Genomic DNA, 20,581 nt, shown 5'->3' with positions numbered 1-20,581 from the left:
AGTGTGCTAATTTATTTGTTCATTATATATGGAGGTAGCTGCTCTTAGTAAGCACCTGTTCACACCTAGTTTTTGTAGTGGAAGTGCCGTCATTTTCTTTGTTACTAGATTTAGCGTTGACTGAGCACTCCACCCCCAGCCCCATGCCGCAGGTGGTTTTAAATGCATCAGGATCTGTCTTTCCCACACATAAGCAGACGGAGGTCTCTTAGAAAGGTATTCACATTATAGGTCCTGACATCGAGAAACGCCTTACCGTGGCTGTCAGGTACACATGAATTGGCCAATTTATGCGCTAAGATTTCTCATTTATTTACAGCAGTAATGCTATTCATTTTCCATACTTCATATTTACATGCGCAAAAAAATTTTTCAAAAAATTTTTTTCATTTATTTCTATTTTCTACAGCAGTTAAGCTATTCATATTTCATATTTCATATCTATATACTCAGTGTTACAGTGTGCTACTTTATTTGTTCATTATATATGGAGGTAGCTGCTCTTAGTAAGCACCTGTTCACACCTAGTTTTTGTAGTGGAAGTGCCGTCATTTTCTTTGTTGTTAAGCTACTGTGACCTCCACTACTCTTCCAAGGGGCATTAAAACCATCTTGTTAAGCTACTGTGACCTCCACGTCTCTTCCAAGGGGCATTAAAACCATCTTGTTAAGCTACTGTGACCTCCACTACTCTTCCAAGGGGCATTAAAACCATCTTGCTAAGCTACTGTATACTCCACCACAGTTCCAAGGGGCATTTAAACCATCTTGTTAAACCACTCTGAGCTCCACGTCTCTTCCAAGGGGCATTAAAACCATCTTGTTAAGCTACTGTGACCTCCACGTCTCTTCCAAGGGGCATTAAAACTGACTTCTTTAGCTACTGTGACCTCCACCACTCTTTATTGGGGCATTAAAACCATCCTGTTAAACCACTCTGACCTCCACGTCTCTTCCAAGGGTCATTAAAACCATCTTGTTAAGCTTCTGTGACCTCCACGTCTCTTCCAAGGGGCATTAAAACTGTCTGGTTAAGCTACTGTGACCTCCACCATCTTCCAAGGGGCATTAAAACCGTCTTGTTAAACCAGACTGACCTCCACGTCTCTTCCATGGGGCATTAAAACTGTCTTGCTAAGCTACTGTGTCCTCCACCACTCTTCCAAAGGGCATTAAAACCGTCTTGTTAAACCACTCTGACCTCCACGTCTCTTGCAAGGGGCATTAAAACTGTCTTGTTAATCTACCGTGACCTCCACCACTCTTCATGGGGCATGAAAACCGTCTTGTTAAGCTACAGTGACCTCCACGTCTCTTGCAAGGGGCATTAAAACTGTCTTGCTAAGCTACTGTGACTACCACCACTGTTCCAAGTAGCATTAAAAACGTCTTGTTAAGCTACTGTGACCTCCACAACTCTTCCAAGGGGCATTAAAACCGTCTTGTTAAGCTACTGTGACTTTCACGTCTCTTCCAAGGGGCATTAAAACAGTCTTGTTAAACCACTCTGACCTCCATGTCTCTTCCAAGGGGCATTAAAACCATCTTGTTAAGCTACTGCTACATCCACATCTCTTCCAAGTGGCTTTAAAACTGTCTTGTTAAGCTACTGTGACCTCCACCACTCTTCCAAGGGGCATTAAAACCGTCTTGTTAAGCTACTGTGACCTTCACGTCTCTTCCAAGGGACATTAAAACAGTCTTGTTAAACCACTCTGACCTCCACGTCTCTTCCAAGGGGCATTAAAACTGTCTTGTTAGGCTACTGTGACCTCCACCACTCTTCGAAGGTGCATTAAAACAGTCTACTTAAACCACTCTGACCTCCAAGTCTCTTCCAAGGGACATTAAAACCGTCTTGTTAAGCTACTGTGACCTCCACCACTCTTCAAGGGGCATTAAAACTGTCTTGTTAAGCTACAGTGACCTCCACGTCTTTTCCAATGGACATTAAAACTGTCTTTTTAAGCAACTGTGACCTCCACCACTCTTAGAAGGTGCATTAAAACAGTCTACTTAAACCACTCTGACCTCCAAGTCTCTTCCAAGGGACATTAAAACCGTCTTGTTAAGCTACTGTGACCTCCACCACTCTTCAAGGGGCATTAAAACTGTCTTGTTAAGCTACAGTGACCTCCACATCTTTTCCAATGGACATTAAAACTGTCCTGTTAAGCTACTGTGACCTCAACCACTCTTCCAAGGGGCATTAAAACCGTCTTGTTAAGCTACTTTGACCTCCACATCTCTTCCAAGTGGCTTTAATACTGTCTTGTTAACCTACTGTGACCTCCACCATTCTTCCAAGGGGCATTAAAACCGTCTTGTTAAGCTACTGTGACCTTCACGTCTCTTTCAAGGGGCATTAAAACCGTCTTGTTAAACCACTCTGACCTCCACGTCTCTTCCAAGGGGCATTAAAACTGTCTTGATAAGCTACTGTGACCTCCACCACTCTTCCAAGGGGCGATAAAACTGTATTGTTAAGCTACTGTGACCTCCACCACTCTACCAAGGTGCATTAAAACCGTCTTTTTAAGCTACTGTGACCTCCACGTTTCTTCCAAGGGGCATTAAAACTGTCTTGTTAAGCTACTGTGACCAACACCACTCTTCCAAGGGGCATTAAACCGTCTTGTTAAACAACTCTGACCTCCACGTCTCTACGAAGGGGCATTAAAACCATCTTGTTAAGCTACTGTGACCTCCATCACTCTTCCAAGGGGCATTAAAACTGTCTTGTTAAACGACTCTGACCTCCACATCTCTTCGAAGGGGCATTAAAACTGTCTAGTTAAGCTACTGTGACCTCCTCCACTCTTCCAAGGGGCATTAAAACCATCTTGTTAAACAACTCTGACCTCCACCACTCTTCCAAGGGGCATTAAAACTGTCTTGGTAAGCTACTGTGACCTCCACCACTCTTTAAAGGGGCATTAAAACGGTCTTGTTAAACCAGTCTGACCTCCACGTCTCTTCCATGGGGCATTAAAACCGTCTTGTTAAGCTACTGTGACCTCCACCACTCTTCCAAAGGGCATTAAAACCGTCTTGTTAAACCACTCTGACCTCCACGTCTCTTCCAAGGGGTATTAAAAATGTCTTGTTAATCTACAGTGACCTCCACCACTCTTCGAAGGTGCATTAAAACCGTCTTCTCGACCCACTCTGACCTCCACGTCTCTTCCAAGAGGCATTAAAACCACCTTGTTAAGCTACTGTGAGCTCCACCACTCTTCATGGATCATGAAAACCGTCTTGTTAAGCTACAGTGACCTCCACGTCTCTTTCAAGAGGCATTAAAACTGTCTTGTTAAGCTACTGTGATTACCACCACTCTTACAAGTTGCATTAAAAACGTCTTGTTAAGCTACTGTGACCTCCACCACTCTTCCAAGAGGCATTAAAACCATCTTGTTAAGCTACTGTGACCTTCACGTCTCTTCCAAGGGGCATTAAAACAGTCTTGGTAAACCACTCTGACCTCCATGTCTCTACCAAGGGGCATTAAAACCATATTGTTAAGCTACTGTGAATTCCACATCTCTTCCAAGCGGCTTTAAAATTGTCTTGTTAAGATACTGTGACCTCCACCACTCTTCCAAGGGGCAATAAAACCGTCTTGATAAGCTACTGTGACCTTCACGTCTCTTCCAAGGGACATTTAAACCGTCTTGTTAAACCACTCTGACCTCCACGTCTCTTCCAAGGGGCATTAAAACTGTCTTGTTAAGCTACTGTGACCTCCACCACTCTTCCAAGGGGCGATAAAACTGTTTTGTTAAGCTACTGTGATCTCCACCATTCTTCCAAGGCACATTAAAACCGTCTTGTTAAGCTACTGTGACCTCCACGTCTCTTCCAAGAGGCATTAAAACTGTCTTGTTAAGCTACTGTGACCTCCACCACTCTTCGAAGGTGCATTAAAACTGTCTACTTAAACCACTCTGACCTCCATGTCTCTTCCAAGGGACATTAAAACCATCATGTTAAGCTACTGTGACCTCCTACACTCTTCAAGGGGTATTAAAACTGTCTTGTTAAGCTACAGTGACCTTCAAGTCTTTTCCAACGGGCATTAAAACTGTCTTGTTAAGCTACTGTGACCTCCACGTCTCTTCCAAGTGGCATTAAAACTGTCTTGTTAAGCTACTGTGATCTCCACCACTCTTCCAAGGGGCGATAAAATTGAATTGTTAAGCTACTGTGACCTCCACCACTTTTCCAAGGCGCGTTACAACCGTCTTGTTAAGCTACTGTGACCTCCACGTCTCTTCCAAGAGGAATTAAAACTGTCTTGTTAAGCTACTGTGACCTACACCACTCTTCCAAGTGGCGTTAAACCGTCTTGTTAAACAACTCTGGCCTCCACGTCTCTTCGAAGGGGCATTAAAACCATCTTGTTAAGCTACTGTGACCTCCACCACTTTTCCAAGGGGCATTAAAACTGTCTTGTTAAACCACTCTGACCTCCACATCTCTTCGAAGGGGCATTAAAACCGTCTAGATACGCTACTGTGACCTCCACCACTCTTCCAAGGGGCATTAAAACCATCTTGTTAAACAACTCTGACCTCCACCACTCTTCCAAGGGGCATTAAAACCATCTTGTTAAACAACTCTGACCTCCACCACTCTTCCAAAGGGTATTAAAACCGTCTTGTTAAATCACTCTGACCTCCACGTCTCTTAAAAGGGGCATTAAAACTGTCTTGTTAATCTACTATGACCTCCACCACTCTTCCAAGGGGCAATAAAACCGTCTTGATAAGCTACTGTGACCTTCACGTCTCTTCCAAGGGACATTAAAACCGTCTTGTTAAACCACTCTGACCTCCACGTCTCTTCCAAGGGGCATTAAAACTGTCTTGTTAAGCTACTGTGACCTCCACCACTCTTCCAAGGGGCGATAAAACTGTTTTGTTAAGCTACTGTGATCTCCACCATTCTTCCAAGGCACATTAAAACCGTCTTGTTAAGCTACTGTGACCTCCACGTCTCTTCCAAGAGGCATTAAAACTGTCTTGTTAAGCTACTGTGACCTCCACCACTCTTCGAAGGTGCATTAAAACAGTCTACTTAAACCACTCTGACCTCCATGTCTCTTCCAAGGGACATTAAAACCATCATGTTAAGCTACTGTGACCTCCTACACTCTTCAAGGGGTATTAAAACTGTCTTGTTAAGCTACAGTGACCTTCAAGTCTTTTCCAACGGGCATTAAAACTGTCTTGTTAAGCTACTGTGACCTCCACGTCTGTTCCAAGGGGCATTAAAACTGTCTTGTTAAGCTACTGTGATCTCCACCACTGTTACAAGGGGCGATAAAATTGAATTGTTAAGCTACTGTGACCTCCACCACTTTTCCAAGGCGCGTTACAACCGTCTTGTTAAGCTACTGTGACCTCCACGTCTCTTCCAAGAGGAATTAAAACTGTCTTGTTAAGCTACTGTGACCTACACCACTCTTCCAAGTGGCGTTAAACCGTCTTGTTAAACAACTCTGGCCTCCACGTCTCTTCGAAGGGGCATTAAAACCATCTTGTTAAGCTACTGTGACCTCCACCACTCTTCCAAGGGGCATTAAAACTGTCTTGTTAAACCACTCTGACCTCCACATCTCTTCGAAGGGGCATTAAAACCGTCTAGTTAATCTACTGTGACCTCTACTACTCTTTAAAGGGGCATTAAAACTGTCTTGTTAAACCAGCCTGACCTCCACGTCTCTTCCATGGGGCATTAAAACCGTCTTTTTAAGCTACTGTGACCTCCACCACTCTTCCAAAGGGTATTAAAACCATCTTGTTAAATCACTCTGACCTCCACGTCTCTTAAAAGGGGCATTAAAACTGTCTTGTTAATCTACTGTGACCTCCACCACTCTTCGAAGGTGCATTAAAACCGTCTTCTCAAACCACTCTGACCTCCACGTCTCTTCCAAGAGGCATTAAAACCGTCTTGTTAAGCTACTGTGACCTACACCACTCTTCATGGGGCATTAAAACTGTCTTGTTAAGCTACTGTGACTACCACCACTCTTCCAAGTTGCATTAAAAACATCTTGTTAAGCTACTGTGACCTCCACCACTCTTCCAAGGGGCATTAAAACCATCTTGTTAAGCTACTGTGACCTTCACGTCTCTTCCAAGGGGCATTAAAACAGTCTTGTTAAACCACTCTGACCTCCATGTCTCTACCAAGGGGCATTAAAACCAACTTGTTAAGCTACTGTGAATTGCACATCTCTTCCAAGTGGCTTTAAAACTGTCTTGTTAAGCTACTGTGACCTCCACCACTCTTCCAAGGGGCATTAAAACCGTCTTGTTAACCTACTGTGACCTTCACATCTCTTCCAAGGGACATTAAAACCCTCTTGTTAAACCACTCTGACCTCCACGTCTCTTCCAAGGGGCATTAAAACTGTGTTGTTAAGCTACTGTGACCTCCACCACTCTTCCAAGGGGCGATAAAACTGTTTTGTTAAGCTACTGTGACCTCCACCATTCTTCCAAGGCGCATTAAAACCGTCTTGTTAAGCTACTGTGACCTCCTCGTCTCTTCCAAGGGGCATTAAAACTGTCTTGTTAAGCTACTGTGACCTTCACGTCTCTTCCAAGGGACATTAAAACCGTCTTGTTAAACCACTCTGACCTCCACCACTCTTCCAAGGGGCATTAAAAATGTCTTGTTAAGCTACTGTGACCTCCACCATTCTTCCAAGGCACATTAAAACCGTCTTGTTAAGCTACTGTGACCACCACGTCTCTTCCAAGGGGCAATAAAACTGTCTTGTTAAGGTACTGTGACCTCCACCACTCTTCGAAGGTGCATTAAAGCAGTCTACTTAAACCACTCTGACCTCCAACACTCTTCCAAGGGGCATTAAAAATGTCTTGTTAAGCTACTGTGACCTCCACCACTCTTCCAAGGGGCATCAAAAATGTCTTGTTAAGCTACTGTGACCACCACGTCTCTTCCAAGGGGCATTAAAACCGTCTTGTTAAGCTACTGTGACCTCCATGTCTCTTCCAAGGGACATCAAAACCGTCTTGTTAAGCTACTGTGACCTCCACCACTCTTCAAGGGGCATTAAAGCTGTCTTGTTAAGCTACAGTGACCTCCACGTCTTTTCCAAGGGGCATTAAAACTGTCTTGTTAAGCTACTGTGAACTCCACCACTCTTTAAAGGGGTAATAAAACCGTCTTGCTAAGCTACTGTGACCTCCACCACTCTTTAAAGGGGCATTAAAACAGTCTTGTTAAACCACTCTGACCTCCACGTCTCTTCCAAGTGGAAATAAAACCATCTTGTTAAGCTGCTGTGACCTCCACGGCTCTTCCAAGGGGCATTAAAACCGTCTGGTTAAACCACTCTGACCTCCACGTCTCTTCCAAGGGGCATTAAAACTGTCTTGTTAAGCTACTGTGACCTCCACCACTCTTCCAAGGGGCATTAAAACCGTCTGGTTAAACCACTCTGACCTCCACGTCTCTTCCAAGGGGCATTAAAACTGTCTTGTTAAGCTACTGTGACCTCCACCACTCTTCCAAGGGGCATTAAAACCATCTTGTTAAATCACTCTGACCTCCACGTCTCTTCCATGGGCCATTAAAACCGTCTGGTTAAGCTACTGTGACCTCAACCACTCTTCGAAGGTGCATTAAAACCATCTTCTTAAACCACTCTGACCTCCACTTCTCTTCCAAGAGGCATTATAACCGTCTTGTTAAGGTACTGTGACCTCCAGCACTCTTCATGGGGCATTAAAAACGTCTTGCTAAGCTACAGTGACCTCCACGTCTCTTCCAAGGGGTATTAATACTGTCTTGTTAAGCTACTGTGACTTCCACCACTCTTCAAAGTTGCATTAAAACCGTCTTTTTAAGCTACTGTGACCTCCAACGCTCTTCCAATGGGTGATAAAACTGTATTGTTAAGCTACTGTGAACTCCACCACTCTACCAAGGCGCATTAAAACCGTCTTGTTAAACAACTCTGACCTCCACGTCTCTTCGAAGAGACATTAGAACTATCTTGTTAAGCTACTGTGACCTCCACAACTTTTCCAAGGGGCATTAAATCTGTCTTGTTAAACCACTCTGACCTCCACATCTCTTCGAAGGGGCATTAAAACCGTCTAGTTAAGCTACTGTGACCTCCACCACTCTTATAAGGGGCATTAAAACCATCTTGTTAAACAACTCTGACCTCCACCACTCTTCCAAGGGGCATTAAAACCATCTTGTTAACCTACTGTGACCTCTACCCCTTTTTAAAGGGGCATTAAAACCGTCTTGTTATACCACTATGACCTCCATGTCTCTTCCATGGGGCATTAAAACCGTCTTGTTAAGCTACTGTGACCTCCACCACTCTTCCAAAGGGCATTAAAACCGTCTTGTTAAACCACTCTGACCTCCACGTCTCTTCCAAGGGGCATTAAAACTGTCTTATTAATCTACTGTGACCACCACCACTCTTCCAAGGTGCATCAAAACCGTCTTCTTAAACCACTCTGACCTCCACGTCTCTTCCAAGAGGCATTAAAAACGTCTTGCTAAGCTACTGTGACCTCTACCACTCTTCATGGGGCATGAAAACCGTCTTCTTAAGCTACAGTGACCTCCACGTCTTTTCCAAGGGGCATTAAAACTGTCTTGTTAAGCTACTGTGACTTCCACAACTCCTCATAGTTGCATTAAAAACGTCTTGTTAAGCTACTGTGACCTCCACCACTCTACCCAGGGGCATTAAAACCGTCTTTTTGAGCTACTGTGACCTTCACGTCTCTTCCAAGGGGCATTAAAACAGTCTTGTTAAACCACTCTGACCTCCATGTCTCTTCCAAGGGGCATTAAAACCGTCTTGTTAAGCTACTGTGACCTCCACCACTCCTCGAAGGTGCATTAAAACCGTCTACTTAAACCACTCTGACCTCCATGTCTCTCCCTAGGGGCATTAAAACCATCTTGTTAAGCTACTGTGACCTCCACCACTCTTCAAGGGGCATTAAAACCGTCTTTTTAAGCTACAGTGACCTCCACATCTTTTCCAAGGGGCATTAAATCTGTCTTGTTAAGCTACTGTGACCTCCACATCTCTTCCAAGGGGCATAAAAACTGTCTTGTGAAGCTACTGTGACTTCCACCACTCTTCCAAGTTGCATTAAAACCGTCTTGTTTAGCTACTGTGACATCCACCACTCTACCAAAGGGCATTAAAACCGTCTTGTTAAACCACTCTGACCTCCACGTCTCTTCCAAGGGGCATTAAGACTGTCTTGTTAATTTACTGTGACCTCCACCTCTCTTCGAAGGTGCATTAAAACCGTCTACTTAAACCACTCTGAACTCCACGTCTCTTCCAAGAGGCATTAAAACTGTCTTGTTAAGCTACTGCGACCTCCACAACTCTTCCAAGGGGCATTAAAACCGTCTTGTTAAGCTACTGCGACCTTCACAACTCTTCCAAGGGGCATTAAAACTGTCTTGTTAAGCTACTGTGACCTTCACCACTCTTCCAAGGGGCATTAAAACTGTCTTGTTAAGCTACTGTGACCTCCACCACTCTTCGTGGGGCATCAAAACCGTCTTGTTAAGCTACAGTGACCTCCACGTCTCTTCCAAGGGGCATTAAAACTGTCTTGTTAAGCTACTGTGACCTCCACAACTCTTCCAAGGGGCATTAAAACCATCTTGTTAAGCTACTGCGACCTCCACAACTCTTCCAAGGGGCATTAAAACTGTCTTGTTAAGCTACTGTGACCTTCACCACTCTACCAAGGGCATTAAAACCGTATTGTTAAGCTACTATGACCTCCGCGTCTCATCCAAGGCGCATTAAAACTGTCTTGTTAAGCTACTGTGACCTCCATGTCTCTTCCAAGGGGCATTAAAACCGTCTTATTGAGCTACTGTGACCTCCACCACTCTTCCAGGGGGCATTAAAACCATCTTGTTAAACCACTCTGACCTCCACATCTCTTCCAAGGGGCATTAAAACTGTTTTGTTAAGCTACTTTGACCTCCACCACTCTTCCAAGGGGCATTAAAACCATCTTGTTAAGCTACTGTGACCTCCACCACTCTTCCAAGGGGCATTAAAACCATCTTGCTAAGCTACTGTATACTCCACCACTCTTCCAAGGGGCATTAAGACCATCTTGTTAAACCACTCTGACCTCCACGTCTGTTCCAAGGGGCATTAAAACCATCTTGTTAAGCTAATGTGACCTCCACCGCTCTTCCAAGGGGGGATAAAATTGTATTGTTAAGCTACTGTGACCTCCACCACTCTACCAAGGCGCATTTAAACCATCTTGTTAAGCTACTTTGACCTCCACGTCTCTTCCAAGGGGCACAAAAACCATTTTGTTAAGCTACTGTGACCTCCACCACTCTTCCAAGGGCCATTAAAACCATCTTGTTGAGCTACTGTGACCTCCACCACTCTTCCAAGGGGCATTAAAACAGTCTTGCTAAGCTACTTTGACATCCATCACTCTTCCAAGGGCCATTAAAACCATCTTGTTGAGCTACTGTGACCTCCACGTCTCTTCCAAAGGGCATTAAAACTGTCTTGCTAAGCTACTTTGACATCCACCACTCTTCCAAGGGCCATTAAAATTTCTTGTTAAGCTACTGTGACCTCCACGTCTTTTCCAAGGGGCATTAAAACCATCTTGTTAAGCTACTGTGACCTCCACGTCTCTTCCAAAGGGCATTAAAACTGTCTTGTTAATCTACTTTGACATCCACCACTCTTACAAGGGCCATTAAAACCATCTTGTTGAGCTACTGTGACCTCCACCACTCTTCCAAGGGGCATTAAAACAGACTTGCTAAGCTTCTGTATACTCCACCACTCTTCCAAGGGGCATTAAAACCATCTTGTTAAGCTACTTTGACCTACACATTTCTTCCAAGTGGCTTTAAAACTATCATGTTAACCTACTGTTACCTCCACCACTCTTCCAAGGGGCATTAAAACCGTCTTGTTAAGCTACTGTGACCTTCACGTCTCTTCCAAGGGGCATTAAAACCGTCTTGTTAAACCACTCTGACCTCCAAGTCTCTTCCAAAAGGCATTAAAACTGTCTTGTTAAGCTACTGTGACCTCCACCACTCCTCCAATGGGTGATAAAACTGTATTTTTAAGCTACTGTGAACTCCACCACTCTACCAAGGCGCATTAAAACCATCTTGTTAAGCTACTGTGACCTCCACGTCTCTTACAAGGGGCATTAAAACCGTCTTGTTAAGCTACTGTGACCTACACCACTCTTCCTAGGGGCATTAAACCGTCTTGTTAAACAACTCTGACCTCCACGTCTCTTCGAAGGGACATTAAAACTATCTTGTTAAGCTACTGTGACCTCCACCACTTTTCCAAGGGGCATTAATTCTGTCTTGTTAAACCACTCTGACCTCCACATCTCTTCGAAGGGGCATTAAAACCATCTAGTTAAGCTACTGTGACCTCCACCACTCTTATAAGGGGCATTAAAACCATCTTGTTAAACAACTCTGACCTCCACTACTCTTCCAAGGGGCATTAAAACCGTCTTGTTAACTTACTGTGACCTCCACCACTCTTTAAAGGGGCATTAAACCCGTCTTGTTAAACCACTCTGACCTCCACGTCTCTTCCATGGGGCATTAAAACGGTCTTGTTAAGCTACTGTGACCTCCACCACTCTTCCAAAGGGCATTAAAACCGTCTTGTTAAACCAATCTGACCTCCACGTCTCTTCCAAGGGGCATTAAAACTGTCTTATTAATCTACTGTGACCTCCAACACTCTTCGTAGGTGCATTAAAACAGTCTTCTTAAACCACTCTGACCTCCACGTCTCTTCCAAGAGGCATTAAAACCGTCTTGCTAAGCTACTGTGACCTCCACCACTCTTCATGGGGCATGAAAACAGTCTTCTTAAGCTACTGTGACCTCCACGTCTTTTCCAAGGGGCATTAAAAAAGTCTTGTTAAGCTACTGTGACTTCCACAACTCTTCAAAGTTGCATTAAAAACGTCTTGTTAAGCTACTGTGACCTCCACCACTCTACCAAGGGGCATTAAAACCGTCTTGTTGAGCTACTGTGACCTTCACGTCTCTTCCAAGGGGCATTAAACCAGTCTTGTTAAACCACTCTGACCTCCATGTCTCTTCCAAGGGGGATTAAAACTCTCTTGTTAAGCTACTGTGATCTCCACCACTCTTCAAAGGGGCGATAAAACTGTATTGTTAAGCTACTGTGACCTCCACCACTCTACCAAGGGGCATTAAAACCATTTTGTTAAGCTACTGTGACCTCCACGTCTCTTCCAAGGGGCATTAAAACTGTCTTGTTAAGGTACTGTGACCTCCACCACTCCTCGAAGGTGCATTAAAACCGTCTACTTAAACCACTCTGATCTCCATGTCTCTTCCTAGGGGCATTAAAACCGTCTTCTTAAGCTACTGTGACCTCCACATCTCTTCCAAGAGGCATTAAAACTGTCTTGTTAAGCTACTGTGACTTCCACCACTCTTCCAAGGGGCATTTAAACCGTCTTGTTAAGCTACAGTGACCTCCACATCTTTTCCAAGGGGCATTAAAACTGTCTTGTTAAGCTACTGTGACCTCCACATCTCTTCCAAGAGGCATTAAAACTGTCTTGTTAAGCTACTGTGACTTCCACCACTCTTCCAAGGGGCATTAAAACCGTCTTGTTAAGCTACTGTGACCTCCACCACTCTACCAAGGGCATTAAAACTGTCTTGTTAAGCTACTATGACCTCCACGTCTCTTCCAAGGGGCATTAAAACCGTCTTATTGAGCTCCTGTGACCTCCACCACTCTTCCAAGGGGCATTAAAACCGTCTTGTTAAACCACTCTGACCTCCATATCTCTTCCAAGGGGCATTAAAACTGTCTTGTTAAACTACTTTGACCTCCACCACTCTTCCAAGGGGCATTAAAACCATCTTGTTAAGCTACTGTGACCTCTACCACTCTTCCAAGGGGCATTAAAACCATCTTGCTAAGCTACTGTATACTCCACCACTCTTCCAAGGGGCATTAAGACCATCTTGTTAAACCACTCTGACCTCCACGTCTGTTCCAAGGGGCATTAAAACCATCTTGTTAAGCTACTGTGACCTCCACGTCTCTTCCAAGGGGCACAAAAACCATTTTGTTAAGCTACTGTGACCTCCACCACTCTTCCAAGGGATATTAAAACCGTCTTGTTATGCTACTGTGACCTCCACCACTCTACCAAGGGCATTAAAACCGTCTTGTTAAGCTGCTATGACCTCCGCGTCTCATCCAAGGCGCATTAAAACTGTCTTGTTAAGCTACTGTGACCTCCACGTCTCTTCCAAGGGGCATTAAAACCGTCTTATTGAGCTAATGTGACCTCCACCACTCTTCCAAGGGGCATTATAACCATCTTGTTAAACCACTCTGACCTCCACATCTCTTCCAAGAGGCATTAAAACTGTCTTGTTAAGCTACTTTGACCTCCACCACTCTTCCAAGGGGCATTAAGACCATCTTGTTAAGCTACTGTGACCTCCACCACTATTCCAAGGGGCATTAAAACCATCTTGCTAAGCTACTGTATACTCCACCACTCTTCCAAGGGACATTAAGACCATCTTGTTAAACCACTCTGACCTTCACGTCTGTTCCAAGGGGCATTAAAACCATCTTGTTAAGCTACTGTGACCTCCACCGCTCTTCCAAGGGGGGATAAAATTGTATTGTTAAGCTACTGTGACCTCCACCATTCTACCAAGGTGCATTAAAACCGTCTTGTTAAGCTACTGTGACCTCCACGTCTCTTCCAAGGGGCACAAAAACCATTTTGTTAAGCTACTGTGACCTCCACCACTCTTCCAAGGGCCATTAAAATTTCTTGTTAAGCTACTGTGACCTCCACGTCTTTTCCCAGGGGCATTAAAACCATCTTGTTAATCATAGAATCATAGAATCATAGAATCATATCATAGAATGGTAGAGTTGGAAGGGACCTCCTGGGTCATCTGGTCCAACCCCCTGCTCAAAGCAGGATTCACTAGATCATCTCAGACAGATGTCTGTCCAGCCTCTGTTTGAAGACGTCCATTGACCTCCACATCTCTTCCAAAGGGCATTAAAACTGTCTTGTTAAGCTACTGCGACCTCCACAACTCTTTCAAGGGGCATTAAAACCGTATTGTTAAGCTACTGCGACGTCCACAACTATTCCAAGGGGCATTAAAACTGTCTTGTTAATCTACTGTGACCTCCACCAATCTTCCAAGGGGCATTAAAACCATCTTGTTAAGCTACTGTGACCTCCACCACTCTACCAAGGGCATTAAAACCATCTTGTTAAGCTACTATGACCTCAGCGTCCCATCCAAGGCGCATTAAAACTGTCTTGTTAAGCTACTGTGACCTCCACGTCTCTTCCAAGGGGCATTAAAACCGTCTTATTGAGCTACTGTGACCTCCACCACTCTTCCAAGGGGCATTAAAACCATCTTGTTAAACCACTCTGACCTCCACATCTATTCCAAGGGGCATTAAAATTTCTTGTTAAGCTACTGTGACCTCCACGTCTTTTCCAAGGGGCATTAAAACCATCTTGTTAAGCTACTGTGACCTCCACGTCTCTTCCAAAGGGCATTAAAACTGTCTTGTTAAGCTACTTTGACATCCACCACTCTTCCAATGGCCATTAAAACCATCTTGTTGAGCTACTGTGACCTCCACCACTCTTCCAAAGGGCATTAAAACAGTCTTGCTAAGCTACTGTATACTCCACCACTCTTCCAAGGGGCATTAAAACCATCTTGTTAAACCACTCTGACCTCCACGTCTGTTCCAAGGGGCATTAAAACCATCTTGTTAAGCTACTTTGACCTTCACATTTCTTCCAAGTGGCTTTAAAACTCTCATGTTAACCTACTGTGACCTCCACCACACTTCCAAGGCGCATTAAAACCGTCTTGTTAAACCACTCTGACCTCCAAGTCTCTTCCAAGAGGCATTAAAACTGTCTTGTTAAGCTACTGTGACCTCCACCACTCTTCCAATGGGTGATAAAACTGTATTGTTAAGCTACTGTGAACTCCACCACTCTACCAAGGCGCATTAAAACCGTCTTGTTAAGCTACTGTGACCTCCATGTCTCTTCCAAAGGGCATTAAAACCGTCTTGTTAAACAACTCTGACCTCCACGTCTCTTCGAAGGGACATTAAAACTAACTTGTTAAGCTACTGTGACCTCCACCACTTTTACAAGGGGCATTAAATCTGTCTTGTTAAACCACTCTGACCTCCACATCTCTTCGAAGGGGCATTAAAACCGTCTAGTTAAGCTACTGTGACCTCCACCACTCTTATAAGGGGCATTAAAACCATCTTGTTAAACAACTCTGACCTCCACGACTATTCCAAGGGGCATTAAAACCGTCTTGTTAACCTACTGTGACCTCCACCACTCTTTAAAGGGGCATTAAAACCATCTTGTTAAACCACTCTGACCTCCACGTCTCTTCCATGGGGCATTAAAACCGTCTTGTTAAGCTACTGTGACCTCCACCACTCTTCCAAAGGGCATTAAAACCGTCTTGTTAAACCGCTCTGACCTCCACGTCTCTTCCAAGGGGCTTTAAAACTGTCTTATTAATCTACTGTGACCTCCAACACTCTTCGAAGGTGCATTAAAAACGTCTTCTTAAACCACTCTGACCTCCACGTCTCTTCCAAGAGGCATTAAAACCGTCTTGCTAAGCTACTGTGACTTCCACAACTCTTCAAAGTTGCATTAAAAATGCCTTGTTAAGCTACTGTGACCTCCACCACTCTTCAAAGGGGCATAAAAACCATCTTGTTAAACAACTCTGACCTCCACGACTATTCCAAGGGGCATTAAAACCGTCTTGTTAACCTACTGTGACCTCCACCACTCTTTAAAGGGGCATTAAAACCGTCTTGTTAAACCACTCTGACCTCCACGTCTCTTCCATGGGGCATTAAAACCGTCTTGTTAAGCTACTGTGACCTCCACCACTCTTCCAAAGGGCATTAAAACCGTCTTCTTAAACCACTCTGACCTCCACGTCTCTTCCAAGAGGCATTAAAACCGTCTTGCTAAACTACTGTGACTTCCACAACTCTTCAAAGTTGCATTAAAAATGCCTTGTTAAGCTACTGTGACCTCCACCACTCTTCAAAGGGGCATAAAAACCATCTTGTTAAACAACTCTGACCTCCACGACTATTCCAAGGGGCATTAAAACCGTCTTGTTAACCTACTGTGACCTCCACCACTCTTTAAAGGGGCATTAAAACCGTCTTGTTAAACCACTCTGACCTCCACGTCTCTTCCATGGGGCATTAAAACCGTCTTGTTAAGCTACTGTGACCTCCACCACTCTTCCAAAGGGCATTAAAACCGTCTTCTTAAACCACTCTGACCTCCACGTCTCTTCCAAGAGGCATTAAAACCGTCTTGCTAAGCTACTGTGTCCTCCACCACTCTTCATGGGGCATGAAAACCGTCTTCTTAAGCTACAGTGACCTCCACGTCTTTTCCAAGGGGCATTAAAACTGTCTTGTTAAGCTACTGTGACTTCCACAACTCTTCAAAGTTGCATTAAAAATGCCTTGTTAAGCTACTGTGACCTCCACCACTCTTCAAAGGGGCGATAAAATTGTATTGTTAAGCTACTGTGACCTCCACCACTCTACCAAGTGGCACTAAAACCGTCTTGTTAAGCTACTGTGACCTCCACGTCTCTTCCAAGGGGCATTAAAACTGTCTTGTTAAGCTACTGTGACCTCCACCACTCCTCGAAGGTGCATTAAAACCGTCTACTTAAACCACTCTGACCTCCACGTCTCTTCCTAGGGGCATTAAAACCATCTTGTTAAGCTACTGTGACCTCCACCACTCTTCAAGGGGCATTAAAACCGTCTTGTTAAGCTACAGTGACCTCCACATCTTTTCCAAGGGGCATTAAAACTGTCTTGTTAAGCTACTGTGACCTCCACATCTCTTCCAAGGGGCATTAAAACTGTCTTGTTAAGCTACTGTGACTTCCACCACTCTTCCAAGTTGCATTAAAACCGTCTTGTTAAGCTACTGTGACATCCACCACTCTTCCAAAGGGCATTAAAATCGTCTTGTTGAACCACTCTGACCTCCACGTCTCTTCCAAGGATCATTAAGATTGTCTTGTTAATTTACTGTGACCTCCACCACTCTTCGAAGGTGCATTAAAACCGTCTACTTAAACCACTCTGACCTCCACGTCTCTTCCAAGAGGCATTAAAACCGTCTTATTAAGCTACTGTGACCTCCACCACTCTTCATGTGGCATTAAAACCGTCTTGTTAAACTACAGTGACCTCCACGTCTCTTCCAATGGGCATTAAAACTGTCTTGTTAAGCTAGTGCGACCTCCACAACTCTTCCAAGGGGCATTAAAACCGTCTTGTTAAGCTACTGCGACCTCCACAACTCTTTCAAGGGGCATTAAAACTGTCTTGTTAATCTACTGTGACCTCCACCAATCTTCCAAGGGGCATTAAAACCGTCTTGTTAAGCTACTGTGACCTCCACCACTCTACCAAGGGCATTAAACCGTCTTGTTAAGCTACTATGACCTCCGTGTCTCATCCAAGGCGCATTAAAACTGTCTTGTTAAGCTACTGTGACCTCCACGTCACTTCCAAGGGGCATTAAAACCGTCTTATTGAGCTACTGTCACCTCCACCACTCTTCCAAGGGGCATTAAAACCATCTTGTTAAGATACTGTGACCTCCACCACTCTTCCAAGGGTGCATTAAAACCATCTTGCTAAGCTACTGAATACTCCACCACTCTTCCAAGGGGCATTAAGACCATCTTGTTAAACCACTCTGACCTCCACGTCTGTTCCAAGGGGCATTAAAACCATCTTGTTAAGCTACTGTGACCTCCACCGCTCTTCCAAGGGGGGATAAAATTGTATTGTTAAGCTACTGTGACCTCCACCACTCTACCAAGGCGCATTAAAACCGTCTTGTTAAGCTACTGTGACCTCCACGTCTCTTCCAAGGGGCACAAAAAACATTTTGTTAAGCTACTGTGACCTCCACCACTCTTTCAAGGGGTATTAAAACTGTCTTGTTAAACCACTCTGACCTCCACGTCTCTTCCATGGGGCATTAAATCCGTCTTTTTAAGCTACTTTGACCTCCACATCTCTTCCAAGTGGATTTAAAACTGACTTGTTAAGCTACTGTGACCTCCACCACTCTTCCAAGGGGCATTAAGACCATCTTGTTAAACCACTCTGACCTCCTGGTCTCTTCCAAGGGGCATTAAAACTGTCTTGTTAAGCTACTGTGACCTCCACCACTCTTCCAAGGGGGGATAAAATTGTATTGTTAAGCTACTGTGACCTCCACCACTCTACCAAGGCGCATTAAAACCGTCTTGTTAAGCTACTGTGACCTCCACGTCTCTTCCAAGGGGCATTAAAACTGTCTTGTTAAGCTACTGTGACCTACACCACTCTTCCAAGGGGCATTAAAACCGTCTTGTTAAACAACTCTGAGCTCCACGTCTCTTCGAAGGGGCATTGAAACCATCTTGTTAAGCTACTGTGACCTCCGCCACTCTTCCAAGGGGCATTAAAACTGTCTTGTTAAACCACTCGGACATCCACATCTCTTCGAAGGGGCATTAAAACCGTCTAGTTAAGCTACTGTGACCTCCACCACTCTCCCAAGTGGCATTAAAACCGTCTTGTTAAACTACTCTTACCTCCACGTCTCTTCCAAGGGGCATAAAAACCATTTTGTTAAGCTACTGTGACCTCCACGTCTCTTCCAAGGGGCATTAAAACTGTCTTGTTAAGCTACTGTGACCTACACCACTCTTCCAAGGGGCATTAAAACCGTCTTGTTGAACAACTCTGAGCTCCACGTCTCTTCGAAGGGGCATTTAAACCATCTTGTTAAGCTACTGTGACCTCCACCACTCTTTCAACGGGTATTAAAACCGTCTTGTTAAACCACTGTGACCTCCACGTCTCTTCCAAGGGGCATTAAAAGCAACTTGTAAAGCTACTGTGACCTCTACTACTCTTCCAAGGGGCATTAAAACCGTCTTGGTAAACCACTTTGACCTCCACGTCTTTTCCAAGAGGCATTAAAACCGTCTTGTTAAGCTACTGTGACCTCCACGTCCCTTCCAATGGGCATTAATACTGTCTTATTAAGCTACTGTGACCTCCACTACTCTGCAAAGGGGCATTAAAACCGTCTTGTTAAGCTACTGTAACCTCCACGTCTCTTTCAAGGGTCATTAAAACCGTCTTGTTAAGCTACTGTGACCTCCTCCACTATTCCAAGGGGCATTAAAACCATCTTGTTAAACCACTCTGACCTCCACGTCTCTTCCAAGTGACATTAAAACCGTCTTGTTAAGCTACGGTGACCTCCACGTCTATTCCAAGCGGCATTAAAACCATCTTGTTCAACCACTCTGACCTCCTCGTCTCTTCCAAGGGGCATTAAAACCGTATTGTTAAACCACTCTGACGTCCACCACTCTTCCAAGTTGCATTAAAACTGTCTTGTTAAGCTACTGTGACCTCCACGTCTCTTCCAAGAGGCATTAAAACCGCCTCGTTAAACCACTCTGACCTCCACATCTCTTCCAAGGGGCATTAAAATTGTTTTGTTAAGCTACTGTGACCTCCACCACTCTTCCAAGGGGCAATAAAACCATCTTGTTTAGCTACTGTGACCTCCACGTCTCTTCCAAGGTGCATTAAAACGATCTTGTTAAACCACTCTGACCTCCACCAATCTTCCAAGGGCCATAAAAAGCGTCTTGCTAAATCACTCTGAACTCCACAGCTCTTCCAAGGGGCATTGCATTTCCTCCTAATTTTAGTCAGCTTTTGCTTTTCAATGCATAGGCGAACTCTAAGGGAGACCCACTCCCCAATAATGGGTAGAAGTTTATTAGTATGCTGTAATCCACGTCTGTTTCAAGGGGCATAGCAGTTCCTCATAATTTTTGAAAAGCCTTCCATTCACTGCTTAGGCCAACAGTGTACAGGAGACTCAGTTTCTATAAATGGAAAAAACTGTTTAGTTCAGGCCCTCTGACCTCCATGTAACTTCCAAGGGGCATTGCACTGCCTCAAAATTTTTGGTAGGCATTGCACTCACTGTATGCCCTATAACTTTGTAGCCGAACCACTTCTTTTGGTACAGAAACATATCCTACAAGACATGTGTGGTTGACTGGCCTGATATTGATGTGAATGGTCCCTATTCCTCCTGCTCTTTCTCCTTTGCCACCACCTCATCCAACATTCATCACCTGAAGCTTTGTTTTAACGGGAGTCATAGAACTGGGATAGTAGCAGGAAAACATCCAGCAATCCTCGAAGGAGGTAGGATATCCGCCAAAACGCTGACCACCTCAGGCCTAGCCGCTACTACATACATGCGCTTGCATTCCAAGGAACAGAAAGCTAAGGAGATGGATGGACTCATGATCATGAATAATTTACTCATTGTGTAGGAGGCCGACCACTGCT

Source organism: Phyllobates terribilis, unplaced genomic scaffold (genome assembly GCF_046119375.1).
Source record: "Phyllobates terribilis strain yellow unplaced genomic scaffold, ASM4611937v1 Scaffold_1__5_contigs__length_1240528914, whole genome shotgun sequence".
In the NCBI taxonomy this organism is placed as follows: domain Eukaryota; kingdom Metazoa; phylum Chordata; class Amphibia; order Anura; family Dendrobatidae; genus Phyllobates; species Phyllobates terribilis.
Note: the sequence above shows the minus strand (reverse complement) of the source record.